General features: G+C 34.3%; 1 protein-coding gene and 1 long non-coding RNA gene across 2 annotated transcripts in view; one reads left to right on the plus strand and one right to left on the minus strand.

Annotated features, from left to right (window-relative positions):
* Nucleotides 1-11,749, minus strand: part of LOC124460243 — a 33,015-nt gene extending 21,266 nt beyond the window's left edge. The window contains exon 1 of the long non-coding RNA XR_006954173.1: nucleotides 11,562-11,749. This is a non-coding gene — a long non-coding RNA (uncharacterized LOC124460243). The remainder of the gene's footprint in view (nucleotides 1-11,561) is intronic.
* LOC6642266 overlaps nucleotides 1-19,192 on the plus strand; it is a 65,935-nt gene that overhangs the window by 12,076 nt on the left and 34,667 nt on the right. The window contains exon 2 of the mRNA XM_023175800.2: nucleotides 6,305-6,348. The gene's annotated coding sequence lies outside the window, so the exon portion shown is untranslated. The remainder of the gene's footprint in view (nucleotides 1-6,304; nucleotides 6,349-19,192) is intronic.

A 19,192-nucleotide genomic window follows, 5' to 3' on the forward strand; every position in this document is an offset into this window, starting at 1 on the left:
CCCTTACCTATGCAAAAATGGCATTAGGAAACTTTTCATGGCTTCACTTGATCCAAAAGCCAATAACTTTATGGATCACTCAAGCGAGCGAGACACCACGAGCCATCACGAGACGCCGCGGCGGTTCAATTAAATGACAGAGAGCAGTGCCGCAAAAAGCCAATGCTCATAAAATGATGAATGAAAATGACATAAAGATGCGATGAAAAAAAAGAAGAAAAAAACGCACAACGATGAGGAGAAAAGTGGGAAATGGAAAAAAGAAAGAGGGCAGCTGCGGCCTGTCAGCAAAAGGCGGCAACGCCGGCGGCATGAAAAACCGGGCCAGCTTATTTGGGTTAATCAAATTTAGTCGTCCACCATGTCATATAAAATAAGGTAAGAGGGTGAGCGTTTTTTTTTTCTCATTTTTGGAGTGGCCCATTAAGCACCTGTGTACACTCAGTTTGAGTTGGTAATGTACATACATGTATCTTTTTTTTTTTTTTGGTGCGTTGTGTGGGTTTTGTGTATCTTACAGATACCAGAAGCAGCACACGGAACGCGCATTTTACGTTAATTACATGTCGCCGCAATGTCACGGCATTTGTAATTATTTTGACAGTGTTGTTTGTAAATCAACAAAACAAACGCCACACACAGACACACACACACACACTCGCATAATACATAAAACTTACAGTTACATTCGTCAGATTCGAGCTGATATTTTTGCATAATGATGCTGATCCCCCCCAAAAACGTCAAAGTGTCCCCCTCTTGCTATTATCTCATCCCCAGGCCGCTCTCTGTCTCCCATCTGTCAACAGCGTTTTGTTTAATGAGCTTTTTACGAGCTGTGCAATGAGTGACGCTATGCGATACAAGATACAGATACAATATATTGTATATAAAGAAGATATGTACATATACTTGTATATTTACTGATATGTTGATGTGTTTGTGTGTCTTTATGTACAACAACAGAAGATGCGTTCGAGTACATGACAGAAACAGTTAGGGCTAAGAGTGAGTGAATGGAAAAGCCTCTAGCCATATGATTCAATGGCTTTAGTGGGTGGTTCGAAAAGTTTCCCAAAGGAAATACCCAACAGAAGTATAAAGTCTTTTTTTTTAAGAGGCGAAACTCATCGAACTTTGAGTCAGATGAATTATTGAATTTTTTTTTTAAGCTCAAACTTAGAAAAGCTTAAAAATTAAGAAATTTTGAATTGTTGGTTGCAACTTTTTGATTTTTATTGCCGTTTTATAATTATTAAAATATTTGACAATATTCGTAACTTTTTAATCAAAATATTATCTAAATATTATGTAAGAATCTAAAAGCGGTTTAAATATTTTTATCAATTTTTTTCATTTAAAACAAATAAAAATTGCTTTGGATATAATTTTTTTAGGTTCTCTCTTTTTTAAAATAGTTAAAAAATTAACGAAATGTATTAACATTGACTTTTAAAGTTTTTATCTACATATGTAGTTATATAATTGCCAACTCTCTAATTCTTCCAAAAACTTTTTAGTCAACCCTTTGGTAAGAACGATACAAAGGATGGGTATCCAGTGATAATCAAACAATTGAATTGCTTTTTGAGGTTTTGCTCTATGGTTTTTGGTTGCGGATTGCTTGGTTTTTGGTAGGATATCATCTTGAGTACGTATTCCCCGCATTGTATTGTATTCTTGACTGTGTGGTTTGACGAGTTGACTTGGCGAAACATCAAAGATTCAGGCACACATTAACTTTAATTCAAGTGCGAATGCAACTGAGCATGATGTCGATGATAATGACGATGATGATGACGATGATGATGATGTGGCTGAGTCTGAATGATGTTGGCCATGTTTGATTGACTGCTTGACTAACTTGCGAGCAATGCACTCAATGGCCTACCACCCCCTCCTCCTCAACAACCAAATATCCACATCCACATAAATGCAAACGCGTGCGCGTTACGCTTTCAGTCAACCACATCGTCACATTGTCAGACTCAGAGTCAGAGTTGGAGTTGAAGTTGAAATTGAAATCGAAGTCAAAGTCAGACTCAGAAAGTCATCATTGTAGTCAATGCTCGTAACTTGTCGCATAAATGCATAAAAAAACGAGACCAAGTTAGTCGTATATTTGTAAACCATTTGCATAAGCAAAGCGAAAAACAGAAAAACAATATCTACAGCTATAACAACTGCAGCATCCATATTGGTATATGAAAGAGATACAAGCTTATAGCTTTGTGTATCTATTTATGTACAAGTCAATGACTATGACTACGAGTACGACTATGACTATATTGTCGCATATATCAGAGAAGAGTTGGACGAGGTTGTTGCATAGTATTATTATATGGAAAATGGAAAACGGATATCAAAGACAGTCAACTCGTGCAGAGAGATAAAGAGAGAGGGAGAGAGAGAGATGGAAGGGGAAAATATCCAAAGGCCAATATGCAACTAGATACCGATGACAAGCTGCAAAACAAAACGAGGTTTAGTTAAAGAGTTTCCTGTAAGAAAAAGCAATTACATAGTTTATGTTGATAAATAAATATATAAAAGTCATTGTTCATTTTTGTTAAAATTGTTTTATAAAAGAATCACAGTGCAATAATCCATCTTCAGATGGATTTTCACTAACTTATAGCTATGTTTGACTAGTTTTTCCATAAGATCTACAACTTTTTAGAGACCATAATTCTTGGTAACCATTTTAACTACCTCATAAAAGACCTGAACTTGAATCGGGGTTTTACTTGCTTGCTTTTATTAAATCAACAAAACTATCTTCCACGTAAGGAAAGAACAGGTATTGGGAAATTTTCAACAGAACCCTCGCTTTGCATGATGCATACAAGTTAAAATGCTTTCCCTCTTTCACCATGGTCCATGCCCTGTTCTCGCGTAATGCCTTTTTGCATTAAATATGAAAAATCAATTTCAACCACACGAAAACGAAGATGAAAAACCGCAGAATGTTCAAGCAGAGCAGAGCATATTAAAAACCATCTAACACATACTGTGACATCGAAATCTACCAGGGCCAAAGAGGAAATATGCATATTATTTGGCATCCCTGAAACCTTTGGTGAAACAGTGGCCAAAGGACAAATGAAGCACTCGCCGGCCAAGAGGTGACTGGAGAGGTTCAAGATGAAGGCTGACCAAGTGCGCAGTCACGTGGTCACAGCCCGGCAAACCCCTCGTACTCATGTCTCTATTAACGCTTAGGGTAAACCGAAGTTTCTTTCTATATATAGTATGGCTTTCCTATTTGCATAAAATGTGCAACGGCTGCAGTTCGGTTGGGTATATATTTTTTTATTATTTATATTCCTATTTTTTTTTTAGCCTCGTTCGGTTTTCATGGTTGCACGACTTTTTGCTGTTGCTGTTGTTTTACCCTTTTTTCCTTGTTCTTTTCCCTTTTGGTAAGGCATTTTTAATGGCATTTATAGTATATCGCGAACAAAGTCAAGTGCTGGTAGAACAAAAACAAAAAAAGTTGTCGGCAAATTAATGAACTTTTTCCTATGGCAAGGCGGCATATGATTAAAAACTTTTCTCTTAGATGCAGTTTCTTTTCTGGCTGTGTGTTTTGCTTTTGTATTTTTATTATTTTCGTATGCATGGAAATTGAGAGAACTTTTACATTTAGCATTTTACCATTTCCCCATTTTCCATATTGCATTTACTTACAATTCCATTTCCTTACCATCATCATCTTCATCAACATCAACTTAATCATCATCATCATCAGCACCATCACCAGCAGCATCGTTTGAAATTGTAACTGAGATTTGACCCATTTTTGTTTTTGTTGGTCTGACCAGATCACGATTTCGCCCCAAACCACTCGTTTGAGTTTAATTAATTGTCTGTTTTCCCGCTTGGACTTATGGCTTTCAAAACACGGCCAAATAAATAGCCAGCGGGTTACTTTATACAAATCATATTTTGTTATTCTTATTAATAAAAGATCTTTTGTCGATGGCTTTTTTTTTTGGTATTATTGTCTAAAACTATTTGCTTTCGCTTTGTCCAATAAAAAAGATCTTAGCCTGAACTGAACTGACTGAATCATATGAAAATTATGAGATTATGTGATATTTGGTAACATCATATTCTTATTTTTATCATTGACTAAGTAAGAAAGACTTGACATTCATCAAAACAGTAATAAACCAGTAATTTCTCATTCAATTTAGTTTAGTTAATTTAAATTTTTATGAATCCAAATATGTATATTTCTCTTTAAGTCTGCCCCCTATTAAAATTTTCAGTATGTAATTCTATGTAAAAACCGGATCATCTGATATGAACTATACCACTTTAATTCGATACCACGAATCATTTCCGTAGTTCTCGCTAAATGAACAATAAGTCGCAACCATTAAAAATCGACTAAAAAGCATTGTTAAATGAAAAAACCTTTTCACTATTGATATGCACTTTCTATTTTAAGTCTGTGATTAAGCGACAAAAAAACAAAAAAAAAAAAACAAAAAATAAAGCAACAAAAAAATTCCACTCTATATTGTTAACGTTAATTTCCAATAGCATTTACAGTTAATTCACTTAATTCGCACTCGAAAAATAAGGCAAAATGTTTCGGTTTCCACTTGAAATACCCTGCAAAAGGGCATACAAAAAAGGTATTTCCCTTAGTTGCTTAGTGTAAGCCTAGCTAAAAACAATCCAAACTTTATTAAGGTTCATCTAAGAATGATGTCGAGGATGACTTAGAAATTAATATACGAGAGAAAGTTGTGGAATATCTTCAAGAAGGTCAAATGAGTGCATCGAATCGATTCAAGGATGCATTCCCTTTGGGATTAGGGTATCTTTTAGTCGATTCTTTCAGTTCATGTATCGCATTTTTCGTTTCGTTGGCCTCACTGGCAATCGGCAACTGGCAGCAAATCGTGCAGTTCAGGGCCTGGGCCAGACTACGGCTTTTTAATTGACAGACTGAAGCGTGGGAGGGCTCGAGATGGGGTAAAAGACAAAAAACTACATATACAACTGGCAGCTCAAAACAAGCCAAAAAAAAGGTCAAACCAGGTAAAAACAGCTGCGTTGCATTGGTTGTTGATTCTGCGATTTGGGATTTGGGAATTGAGCCGATGCCAACAGCAAAGGCAGCAGCAGCTGGGAATTCATTCAGCCAAGCTTGGAGCTGACTTGATTAAAGATTTCACACTTGATTAAACACTGGGGGTCTGAATCGCCCCCCTCCAATCATTATTAGTTAGTTGCTACTCGGGTGAAAAAAACAACCTGAGAAGCTCCAATTGCAAGTTTCAAGTTCGTTGCAACAAATTGTTTGAACACTTTTTTGGAGGCTGCCAGCTGTTTGAGTTTATTTGTTATATACATTTGTTTGACCAAATAAAGCAAAAAAGTTGACCGACAGAAACTGTTATCCGAATTCGGGCAATGTGGAAAATTGATGGCCGCTTTTCAATGTCTGCCAACGGTAAAATATTAATCAAGGATATCAAGTGAAGGGAAAATCAAAAAGAAAGGTAATTTTTAATGCATAAAAACCCAAAAGGACCAGCTAACTTTCATCTTGCTGAAGGTTATTATGTTACCACATTTAGTTACATTTATAAGAACTTAATGACAATTAACAAAATTAAAAATATTTTTGGCGAATATACAATTAAAGATAATAATTGTATATTCTAGCTTAAAATTTTCAGGGTCATTAAGATGACATTAAAACAACTTTTGCATTGCAGGGCAATAAGAAGGATTAAATTATTAAATCAAGAGTGACACTGTACTAATATTTCCGATTACCAAGTTGCAGTCTTTCTACACCAATTTAGTCCCTTGGTACCTACAAAGCGCTGATAGAGTTAAAATTATTCCAAGCTTATCACTTAATTTCTTAGTTTTTGGTACACAATGAGTAAGATTTCTTTATCTTTAATGAATTAATCTGTATTTTAGTCCATTTTAGCATAAAAATACAAGGCTTTTCCAACAAAAACAAAATGCTCGACAATGAGTCGAAAAAGTCAATAAAAATGTAGATAGATTTTTGGTCTTGTGTATTAAAGTATTTTGGGAGTTTATTTTGTTTGGGTTATTCCAATCTTAATTAGGTTATTTAGACTTTATTCCCTCTGGCCATTCAATTCCTTACTTTCATTAACTCTTATAGAGGGCGTGCTTAAAGATTGGACATTTAACCGTAATAATCATAAATTTCCATTTTACTTAAGTTACAATATAAACTGAAATTTAAGTGTGTATAATACATTTTTGTCTAATGATTATGTTGCCTCTTGTCTCTTTGCAGTTAATGTTAATCTACAAGAACCTAATTTCGAATAGAAAAGCAAAGTAAGTAAAACCAAAAACTTGCTATATCGAATGCCCATGGGTCACATCGGTATCAATCTTAATTTACAGCAAATTTAATGTGGTGCGTGGTGTTGTATTTTTTTTTTGTTTTTGTGGTTCAGTATTCTCCTAGGATTATGGCCTGAACGCCTATACATATGCTGTGGTTTTTTGCCTCCCTATCAACTTTTTCTCCTCGCTCACTCACTCTCTTTCTCTCTCTCTCTCTCTGCTTTGCTCTTCGTCAATGGTTCATGCAAATGTGCAATGTATTCTGATGGGTTTTTGGTTACGGCAAACGACTTGCTGCTTTTTGCTGTATGAAAATTTTTGTTCTGATGTTACGTAAACAGCAATCGTAAATATGCTACAAAAAAAAAAAAAACAAAAAGCGGAGAAGAGAAAAACAGAAAATGGTGGTAAAAAAAAGAAGAAGAGGAAAACGTGTATACTTAAATGATTTTATGGCACAATTTAAAATGTGTTTGAAATCTGCACGAAATGTTACAAATGCTATAAATTTTGGTTTTGGTTTCTCTTTTTTTTAAAGGGGGTTAAAAACGTTTTAGACAGGCCTAAAAGGTAGCTCGACTGGTCCCACAAGCTTGCTTATCAGCAACAAGTAAAAGAGGTAAAAGGACGAGGTTAAGGATTTTGCCATGTTTTTTTTTTTCCTTTTCTTTGCTTTCTGCCTGACTCAGTGTGTGTGTGTGGGTGTGTGCGGTTTGTGTCTGTGTTGTCGACAGCTTTCGATTTGTTTGGTCTTCTGATTGACTGACAGAATGACTGTTGCCTGCCACAAGCAGTTAAAGCATTGCATATTTCAAGGCGTTGCCCCATGGTGAGGCACGTTCTGGCCATTGAAGAAGGCTGCTTAGAAAGGGAGACTGATAAATTATTATGCTAGTTCACTTTGTGTATGTTGCGGATGACTGCAATCACTTGAAGTGATGATGATTATGATTGGAAAAATAAAATTGTGAAAGATATATGCATGCATGTATATCTCTATTTCAGTTGAGAGATATAAATTGTAAATACATTTTGAAATCTAAAATGGATAGAAATTTAATCTTGAAATCAGCCCAACTAGTGTCCTTTTTCTTTCCTCAGTTTATTAGATTACTCTAATTTGTTCTATGGAGTAAAATTATTGAGCAAAGCAAATATTCGTTCATGCTTCAATAAGTATTCTCGTCTTCCATTTACTTTTTCGCATCATTCACTTCGTATACAGTGCGTATGCGCGATTTGTTCTTATGTGTCTTAGTGGGCTAAAATATTTAATCGTCTTTCTTACAAAAGTTATTAATGATATTCTGCTGACTAAGCACACAATTTTGGTCTTGAGTTTTGAGGTTTCCATTTTGTGTTGACAGCTCCATCTGCAGTTTTAGTAACCAAAAACCAGATTACGAGTTGGGTCTTTCTGCCTGTCATTACCACAATGCCTCTCAATTTGTGTGTGTGTGTGCGTGCGTGTGTAAATTGCAGATTCTTGGTTCATAATAACAGAACCAGAGCCAGCATAATAATATTTCACTCACGTAAAATCAATAAATGTATTAATTAAAAGATTAAACATTGGCCACAGTATTGGACAGATTGCAAATGGATTGGCAGCCTGTTGACAGTTGCATCTTAAATGATGTAAATTGCAAAAAGAAAAAAGGACACTATGAAAACTTTCGAATGCCATTTTCCATATTTGATTTAATTAAGTGCTGGTTTACACTTCACTGGCCAACAGAGTCACCAATAAACTGTGGTCCAATATGATAAACAATTGTCAATTTATTACAAAACAGTTTTACAACAATTGGAAGTGACAAATGAACACGTACATATGAATGTAAAACATGAAATCAACATGTAAATTAGATTTGCTTCTGACAGAATATACTTACATCACCCAAAGCGAATTATACTACATTGTTACAGAATTAATCCATTGAACTGGAAAGTGGAAATGGCAGAGTTATTTTGTAACCATGGACTTGAATTGGACTTACTATATATAGCATATTACTAAATCTGAACTGCTACTATAACAGTATTCAACTTGATTAATAGAAAACAAGAATAGGACAGGGGTCCTCCCTTTGCCTCACTGATTATTTTGCCTTTTTAAATATAGCCGGAACCTTCAACTATAGAAAACGAGTTATCCTTGTTCAAATTAATATAACAGTAGTTTTTATTAGGCCATTTATCTGTTAAAGACAACCTTTATTCCTTACTTCGGGTTTCTCTCACTGGTGTCCAATCTATAAGAACCTTTAGAGATTGATTAAAAACGTAACTTTGGAAAAACGGCATATATTTCCTAAAAATTATGTGTTTTGTTTTTCACAGATCCTTTAACTACGTGTAAAACGTGCGAAACGTTTTCTTCGCTTGTGGAATAAATAATATGTAAAATTTTGGTTACTTTGCATGATAGGGAACGCTCAATGTGCACCTTACCATGCCAAAATGTTAACTAAGAGATGTTGCTGAAACATTTTATCTTTGCGACAAGTTTATTGAAGTAGTCAAAACAAGCTCGTAAACTTAGTTTTCGCAGTTTGTTGTTGTTTTTCTTCCTCGCTCATGTTCAAGGTTTTCTATGGCAAAGAACTGGCCATGTCCAGTTGGACACGGGGACATTGGATGGGACGTGAGACATGAGTTTGGTAACATAGTGTGGCCAACTTGTCTCGCCGTCATGTCTGCATATGAAAAGTTTGTCGCCCTCTGTGTTGTCGTTGTTGTTGGTTTTGCGCCTCATAAATCACAAAAAATTTTGCGCGTGCAAAATATATAAAAAAGGAAAAAATAAAAGAAAATAAAAGAAAATATACACAAACACACACAACAGGCAAAGCAAAGCGCAATAAAAACTTTTGATTTTTGGTTCGTTTTATACGTGTGCGCGCGGGTGAGCAAACAGAATTACATTCAGATCCCCACACCCAGAACCTACACCCCCAGACCCAGACCCAGACACAGACCCAAAGCACATACCCAGAGTGAGAACCAGACACAGACACAAAACGGAAACGGAAGTGCGTAATGCCATGTGTGCCTGAAAACATTATGTCTGTGGCAAGAATAAAAAAAAGCAAAAATTGAAGAAAAGAAATAAAAGGTGCAAACAGCAATTTTTGTTGATTAATTGCAGACCTGAAGCCTGGACACAACAAAACAATGTGACTCAGCAGGGTCAGTGTTTTCACATTTTTGGTTCTTTTGTTGTTTGATATGAAACAAAAGCTCTACTAAAAATATAAATAAATCTAAGCAACCATAAAAATGCAATAAAAAAAGAGGTTGCGTTTTTGTTCTTTTGCTTCTGTTTGCTGTGCTACCTTTTTAATAGCTATTCGGAAGGGCATTTAAACAGTTCTTTATTATACCTAAAAGTAAAGTAGTTTGTTACTTTTGACCTCTTTGTAAGCGATAAGCACATCTACACAGTTGAGTATATATTTATCGATTTGATTTTAGAATCTCATTGGTCATACACTCGTTTAACTCTAGGTGTTTGAAATTAAAATAATTTTTGCTAATTCGCTTTTCAATATATACAAACTTTTTTATTCACGGAGTTTACTTTATAATCTTATATTTCATACATTTAAGATTTTGTGTTGAAATTTATTTGCTGATGTCTAATATTAAAGAGTATTCAGCTTCTTTATGACTGTTTTGGTATGTATTTCACTCAAACAAGGAATTCCTGGTGACGTTGCTTGGGAAGCGGAAGCAAGAGTAGATATCCATTTCAATTCCGAAAAATTTGTACGGAAAGGAGAACAATGTAATGTAATGTAATGCTTCAAACTTGTATTCCGTTTCTTGGTATATAAAAGTATATCAAAATCTTTCCTACATCCTCAATGTAATGATGTATAAAAGATAGCTTAGTTTTATAACTTATAATATATTTTTGTATAATTTGTATAATTAAATCTGTTTTTTGATTTCAATTAATAACTGTTCATAGTTAAATTTAATTTATAGGCAATATTGTCTGTGTAACAGGTGACCCCGACGTGTAGGCCTTTAATATATTTAAAAAAAATTTCTTTTGATGATGCTCTGTTTGCTTCTCTCTGATTACCTAACTGTTACCTTTTGCCCAAATGGTTATAAATGATAACAAAAGGAAGGAAAAGACATTGCCTTCTAAAAACAAAAAGAACAACAACAAACGTAAAAAAAAAACCCAAAATTACCTGGCAAAGAGTTTTAATTAAAATTAATTAGAGTGGCAAAATATTTTCGAAATAAAGTTGAGTAAAGAGCTTTTTGCCTACGCCCAGTTAATTAGGCATCGTGACTAAACTGACGTAATTATTTAGGGGAGTTGCCGCATTTCCGTCCCCTCTTCGTCTCCGTCTCCAAGTGTTTCGCGGTTTAAAACATAAATAAATACATAGTTAGTTTGGTTAGTCGCTAGTTGCACTGTTTGGCAAATGTGAAAGCTGCAGTTGGGCCAAATGTGTGAAAATTGCTGGCAAATTGCTGCTAGAAAATGACTAGGCAGTAGGCCAACTGAAAAGATTTGCATAGCAGGCGTTTCAAGTAGGAAATGGTGGCGGGTGGCTATCAGCTATGCCTCAATTATGCCCCGAGTCAGTCAGCCAGTCAGTCAGTTAGTCAGTCATTCTGTCAGTAAGTCAGCAAGCCAGCTATCATTTTCTCAGGTTCTACTTTAATGCCCTGCAGTTTTCTTTTTCGTTTCTTTTTTTTCAGCCTTATGTCTGCCATGCTGCCGAAGCTTTAAGTAAAGTTCTCTACAAAAAGTAACTGTACTTGATAGTGCCGTAATTTCATTATGCAGATCGACAGCAGCTGCCTTCAAATTATATGGAAACCCTTTGGGTGTCAGAACAAAAAACCAAACCGAGGAGAACATTTGACTCGCTTCAGGCTTAAATGCCTGCGCCTGTCATTTCCCTCACTTTGGTTTCTTTTTTTTTTTTTTTTTTCGTATATTCTTCATTCTTTCACTTTACTTTGCGTTTTACTCTTTGGCTTACAAACAAAACAGGGCAAAAAAAAAGAAGCATTTCCTTCTACGCTTTAAGCCCTTTGCTGCCTGCCTTCCTGCCTCTGTCTGGTCTCTTCAATTGTTTGGCCAACTTTGGTCATAAAAAAAGCTGGCTAGCACACCCAAAAAAAAAAGTAAGCAAAAAAAAAAAACGTTCTTGTTACAAAGGACTTACCATTTTGAGAGGATCTTCTTGCAGTGCTTCTAAGAACTTTGCGATTTTAAAGTGAAACCCAACACAAAAAAAAAAGTGAAAATGTCATAAATTTTGGCAATTGTCTATGTGTTGGCAAAAACTTTGGGAAAAATTTGAGAATCGAAGTAAATTTTAAGATCAATGTCAAAAATCTCAATGATATCTTTTTTCTGCTTGACTTTCTTTTTCTTATACTTAGTTTTTGAGGACGTAAAATATTTTTTTTGGTCGATAATAGTTTTATATTCACTTAAATAAATTAAACATAAATGTCGATGGACTTCGATACTAAGCATGTCTATTTGATATTATTTTATTTATTATATTTATATTTATTTTTCGCACTAAAAGTTAAAAGTTTTTTATTGTTCATATAAATCCAATTGAAGTCTAGAATGGGAATGTGTTTCATACGTTCTTAAAGTTGTTTATTATCCGTCTTACCATGGCTAAAAAATAAATATATATATATTTTTTTTTGGTTTTTTAATTACGTGCGTAGGCAATGTGAAAAGTTTTCAAGTCTTTCTCGAGGGTTCCAGCAATTAACGCCGCGTCTCGGTGTCAAAATGTTTTGTCCTGTTTGTTGGGGTTTTTGCCACGGCCTTGGCCATGTTTTTCGTTGTCGTTGTGCTCTCTTATTAATTTGGCCAATTTGTGGAAGACGGAAGTTGAAGTTCAACACAACTGGCATGACAAAAATTAATTAAATTTTCGAATAAGCCAAACAAACCGACAGCGAGATTGAGAGAAACAGAAATACAGAAAAAAAATTCATGTTTTGTTGCCGGTCGCCGGATAATCTCAATTGAGTTTGTTCCCACAGCCCCCTAAGTGAGCACACGCACCCGCAGATGGATGCCTACATATATATTTTGGATACTTTAAGACAGCCATTTGCCAGCCACATCGGCGACGGCGACGACTGTGGCGGTTGCTGTTGCGGCTTCATTGGCGACTCATCAGTTCCCACAGTCGATAGTCGACTCCAGCTTCAGCTTCAGCCCAGCTCCGGCTACCGTCTTTGCCTGTTGTCGCCGCTGCGGCTAGCCCCAAAATTGTTTACGACCATGAGCAAAACTCAAGACAGGAAGCCATCAGGGGGCTACCGCATCCAGCGCAAGTCATCTTCAAAAGAGTGCGCCAATTGTTTTTGTTACCGTTGTTGTTGTTGTTGCTGTTTTTTATGGTTTCTTTGTCTTTATTTTGCCAATGAAAAATGCAAATTAGCCTTTCAAAAATGTTTCACTTTTAATTTCATTAGCCTAATCAAATTGGTTAGAAATTATTAGCAACGAAATTGACAAGGGCAATTAAATTATAGAGGCAAATGAGTATGCCAGTGGGGAAAAACAAGGAAATGTGTAAACAGCTGGAAAGCAAAAAGGAAAAAAAAAGGAAAATTTAATCTTTTTTCCCCATCGGCAGGCAAATGGAAAATCAATGACATTTCGAAAACTAAGTGAAGAGGAGAAAAATCTCCATTTAATGAATATTTTTTGTTTTCTTTTTTTAATTATGCATTTTAAGCTTATAAGCTTAGTTACAAATTCAAAAGTTAAATCAATAATAAATTTGGTGGAAAGGATTTTATTAATTTACCTAAAATAGATAAAGACATAAGAGTAGAAAGTAAATTTAGTCGTTACATAGTTGGAAAGTAATATATTTTTAAATTAGGTTTACTCAAGTAGAGACTACAAAAATTTAAAGATTTCATCAAGTCATATATGTATATAGTCATTTATTTATATATCCATTATAGTTCGTTATTAGGTGTGAATTCAGTTGAAAGACTTTAATGGACCCAAATGAAGACTGATTATGCAGAAAGTTAGCTTTCTTTCCAAATCTGAAACATGCCTTTAAAGAACTTCAATATGCAAATAAATACTAATAACTACTGGCAAATAAAACTACAAATCTTTATACAAAGAAGTTCAACTAATATTATGCACATCTGATTCCTTTTAAGTCCATTTTTATACCCTATTTGCCTAAAGTTTATTGTAAATAAAGTAAATTAAGAGTATAAAAAATAAATCTTGTATTATGATACCTTTTTTTTACTTTTTCCTTAATTTGTCTTACTTTCAAATGTAATAAGCTTCATTCAATATAACTTTTTTATTTTTGTTTGTTTGTTTTTATGTTTTGTGTATATTTCCGTTTTGGGCACGTGTCAATGAAAATAATTTAAATTTATTATGGCCGCACACAGACTTGGGCAAAATACACAAACACAAAGACTGAGGCATTATGTATACGCCGCGTGTTCGCTTCACTAAACATCTAAAATGCCCTCCAGCTGTGTCTCATATTTTGTATGCGCGCTAATTTGCAGTTGAATGAAGCAGCATCAGCAGCAGCAGCAACAGATTCCTTCGGTTGCATTCTACACCATTACATTCGCCCAGACACTCCCTCACGGGATGGAACGTGACGTGACAGTAATTAACATAATAATCCATTTTGTGGCCAAAGAAAGGCAGAGAGAAAGAGGTGGCTCGGCTGCTAGGCAGCTGCCTGTTGCTTCTCTTTAACATTTCTTCTTTTTGAGTTCTGTTCGGTTCGGTTTAGTTCTTGTGAGCTAACATTCTTTTTGTGGGTTAACTAGTTGGGCGTCAGTTGGGGTTAAAGAGAGTTACTTCAATCTCACGATTTACTTGAGGCACGTTTAATGTAATAGCATATTAGATGAATTGCCTTCAAGCCATTCTGTGTCTATGAGGGCATAAAAAAAATTCTAACAACATTTTCCAATTTTGGTAAAATTATATTCCATATTTTATTATTGGGTCAACCACCTGACGACTCCCACAGAGCTGTAAGGCATAGGGCCAAACACAATTATCTCAAGTGCATGTCCAAGGTATGACAACATAAATGACAAAAAGGGGCCATGACCAGGCTTTTTCTCATCTAGGCATTGAAATTGAAACTGCCATATTAAAAGTGAGTAACCTTTACAACTTTGTCATAATAATTTATATCTCAAAAATGCTTTTGGCACAAGCATCTCATCATTATAGCTAAAATCTATAATTATATGCACTTGAATTGGCTATCATTTAAGGGCGAAATCATTTTATATAGTAATCGAGCGAATAAAGTCACGCACTTGTGACATTGTATGATAGGTGTTTTATTTCATTTGTTTTTTTATTATTCACAGAAAAACAAAATTATAGCTTTCGTCAAGTTAGTACAAACTATTGTAATTCTATTCAATCTAAAGGGCAAATAAAACAAAATTAATTACTGATAAAAAACAATGAAATGATTTTCAAGTTTGGAAATTATATATCAGATTGCGATGGTGTTAGACTTAGTTTAGACCAAGCTCATTCCCCAAGATAATATAATGAAATAGGCGAAGGCAAGGAGGAATTCTAATTAAGATATATTAAATTTAACTGTTCTAAATTCAAGATAAAATTTACATTAAGTTTCATTAATTGTGTAAATAAATTATGCCCTGACTCATTTAACTTTCATTTTTAGGTTCTTTATTGATCCTTATAATCTCTTAATCTTAATGCTTCTTGTTCTAGTTAAACCCTAACACTAACTGGCTTTTAAATGTTATTAAAAAAGCTATAAAGAAAAATCCTCTCAGCAATTATAATATTTTGTTATTTTAAGGGAATTTGTCATAGAAATGTGTGAAATATTGTTGAATGACCTTATCAATAATGGCGACACACACTTAAAGTGTCATTTTGTTGTAAACTTTTCAGTTTTTATTGCAATGTGAAATGTTGAATTCTCTCATGGTTTCAGTCAGCCATAAAACGACGTTGGCTAACGGACTTGGCCCTGCTTTTTCGGTTTACCATATTGCTCCTGTACGCAGGGATGACTGGGTTTGATGTTGTTGTAAAATGGCAACGCCCTACCAGCTGTCAACTGCCAAAAAAACCAAAAAATAAAAAATACCCACAGCTGTTCGGCCAACCGGAGAGTGTCCACGAAAACTTTTTTATTTCGTTGACACTTTCATAAATTCTAATTACATATCAAAGTAAGTGTCATTTGCAGTAGCCACTGGCCAAAAAAAAAAAAAAAAAATGTCATGAAATTTTCATGAATAATGTCAAAACGCGGAGAAATAAAAGCAAAAGAAATCTAAAAAGAAAAGGTGTCTAATTTTAAAATCGGGTTCTTTGTGCGCTTAGTTGGCCCCAGCTAATTAAACCAAAGTCAGTGAGTTAGTAAGACATTTGTTACGCACCAAGAGCAAGTTACCTTTTTTGGCTTTCGGTGATAGCTCTTGGTCAATGGTTAGGGAAATTAGCATAATTTTTCCATATTATATCAAATATATGACGATCTATAATGGTTATTATTATGATTATTTTTTTTTTTTTTGTTTTTGAGTCCAAGCCCGAGACGTGCGCAAGTCGTGACCTCGCGTACGTTGGACAACATTGGCAACGCCAACTCAAAAGCCAAATCGGCAAACCGGCTATAGGCAGTCATCTTGGCCATGCGCCACAAACAGAGTGGTGTTGTTGTTGTTGTTGTTGTTATTCATCCTCTTCTAATTTAATAATATCGAACACAGTGCTAACGACCCAGAACGATACCAGATACTTTTTGTTTTGTCTTTTTTGTTAAGCACAATAAATGGTTGAAATGTGATTCCTTGACAAATCTTTTGTATTTAAAGTCATTTGTATGCATAAGTTTGTATATATATGTTTTAACATACATAAAGACAATGTATTAATTTCAGTAGCACAAATATGGCAACAACAAAATTAAGAAGAATTCAAATAATCATCAATATTGGGCCTTCAGGTGAAATTATAATTGAATTTTGGTAAGCACTTCAGCGGTTTAGTTAATTTTCATTCTTTTTTTTTCTCTTTTAATAAAGAATATTAATTCGATAATTATGAAGTTTTTTGTTTTTGTTAGATTAAATTGGTCATCTTGTATGATATCATTAATATAATCCTCTTTGGTATGTGAATTTTATTTGACAATTTTGCTTAAACATTTGGTTTCTTTTGAATCAAAATTCTTATTATTTAAGCTTTGTCAATTGAGATTGTATATTAATAAGGCAAAAGTAATACAAACTTTAAACCTGCCCATTCATTTGGAGAAATATTTTTAAATCAGATTTGCCCACATATTCGCGAGAAAATTTAATAAAAATAAATTTTATATTAAAATTTTTTGAATTATTCTTTCGAGGAGTAAAGTGTTTCCTAAACAGAACCTTCATTAAGTAAGTTCACGCTTTGTTCAACTTGGAAAGTCATTGGTTCTGTATAATTTTCAAATGTGCAAAAAAACAAAAGTAAAAGAAATAACCTTATATTAGCCCGACTTGTTGGTATTTCAGTTTTGATTGCCTCATCAAGAGAAAAATCAACTTGTTGGGGTAATTACCAACGAAAATAAAAGTTAAGTACTTTTTGTGTTCATGGCCTGTCATAATTAAGTTTTTCTTATGGCTTTCTACCATTTCATTATCACCCACAACACAACTAACTAAGTAGTTGAGGAGGAGTCAGGCAATCTCTTTATATATAACATATTTTGTTTTTTTTTTTTCATATTTGTTTCGCATTTGTTTTGGGGTCTCCAAAAAGTTCCGCTTGTTAAACTGCCAAACAAAATATATATAGAAAAGCAAATAAGTCAACTTTCAACACTTTCTTGAGCACGCACAAATACAACACAAAACACGCGAGTCACATTCAAAAACATAAATAATGAAAAGAAAAAACCAACAGAAGTTACATATGTTGGTAATGATTATTGTTGTTGCCACATTAAAATTAATAATGTAAAAACCACAGGTTAAAGCTAAATATAGATATGAAGAAGATAAAATACCCTTTTTGAAATGATTTTAAAAATTTCTAAAATTAAAGTAGAATAAAGAGTTTAAAATGGACTTTCAAAAATCAATTTAAAAAATGCAAACACTATATTAATTTATCGTGAAACATGAGAAGGCCTTTGAAAGATCTAACCACATGAAATACAAATGCATTCTCAATGTTTGAAAAAAAAAATGAATATATCAAAATGAAGATTTAGTTTAGTTTTTGTATTTTTTGCTTAATTAAACATTACTTCCAAATATATCTGTCTTTATAAGCAATGTACCCTTTTCTAGCCAAGTGTATATTACAAACATTTGTAAATTGTTTTCGTTTTTTGGTGGGTGGGGAATTTGTGGGTGGCCTTTAAGACGGCTTTAAATGGCAAACAAAAATTTGTGACTCTTTTTTGCAATGGCAAATTAGCAAATCAAAAAATAAACAAATTGATAATGCTTGGGTTTTTTTGGTTGTTTATTTTTCCCATTTTGTTGTTGTTTTGTGAAATAATAATAATAACGTAATGGTCTTTACGTAAGGCATAATAACCACATGTGCCCCACCTCACTCTTGTAGGGGGGCCCTGGTTAATATTGTGGGCGTCGGATGTAATCATCGTCAATGGCTCAAAGAGGCGCAGTTCCGTTTAATTCGCATATTCATGGCACTGGCCAACTTATTGGTCTTCGGCCTAAGCATGACTTGCTGAAATTGAAATTCTTGAGAATTATATAAGTAAGAAAATAGAATAAAAACCAAATCGTGGGAATTCTAAATGTAAAAGGGAAATTAAAACCAGAAATTTCATTCTATCTTAAGTTTTATAAGAATCTAGTACAAGTTTTATCTCAAACAACATGAATGTTTAGTAATGAGTTGGCCTCTTTAAGTTGATTTTATTTTCTCATTCTAATTACCCTACAACTGACCATAATAAGTTCTCTTTTAGTTTATGTCTTAATGAGGCAATTAGGAGAGCAATGAAAAAAACTTAAGAGATACATAGCTCAGATTGGCCTTTTGAGCCAATTAATTGGAGAGCACTCCATAAGGTTTTCAGGCATTTGACCCAGTTAAAAATAAAAGACTAGTCTTTTTGAATATTTCGCTTGTCCGGAGTTTTATCTACTTATCACACTTTGCTATAATTGAAAGTCCTTTAAAACTGTTTAGAGGCAATGGCATAAAACCACAAAAAGAAAAACAAAAAAACATTGCACTTTAGTAAGTCTTTTAGTTTTTATTATGTCTGACGTATTGTTCTCACCCATTTGGCCACATAAATAAATCAGAAAACGCACTTAAGAAACAAATTGTGAAAGTTTGAGAAAAGTTGCACAGCCCTAGAAAATTGCAGATCCCAAGCAAATGGTATCAGATATAAGAAAGGCAGAAAAGAAACCGCAATAGCAGTCAGAACATAGCCAGAGGGTCTGGCTCGTCCGTCTCCTAAAAAGAATCAGATTCAGGTCTCGAGACTTGAGACTTTAGTCTGAGTCTGCTGATTGCGAATGAATGCGCACAGCTACGCGATGATGCTGCCTGCCTGTTAGCCTGCCACACGCTGTGGCAAAGTTGCAAAAAAGTTGCAATGCCCAAACGAGTTTTCTTCCACGACTTCGTCTTCTATCTTATAGGCAAAAGCTAAGTGTAACGTGCCGCAAAACCAACGGCACCACATGCATACGATACGGAGGCAAATAGGTTAGCAAAAATATTTCAAGTCGTTTAATTTTTACTCTTAGACTTTATAAAAAATTCAGTGGA

This window comes from Drosophila willistoni (assembly GCF_018902025.1).
Source record: "Drosophila willistoni isolate 14030-0811.24 chromosome 2R unlocalized genomic scaffold, UCI_dwil_1.1 Seg167, whole genome shotgun sequence".
Taxonomy (NCBI): Eukaryota; Metazoa; Arthropoda; class Insecta; order Diptera; family Drosophilidae; genus Drosophila; species Drosophila willistoni.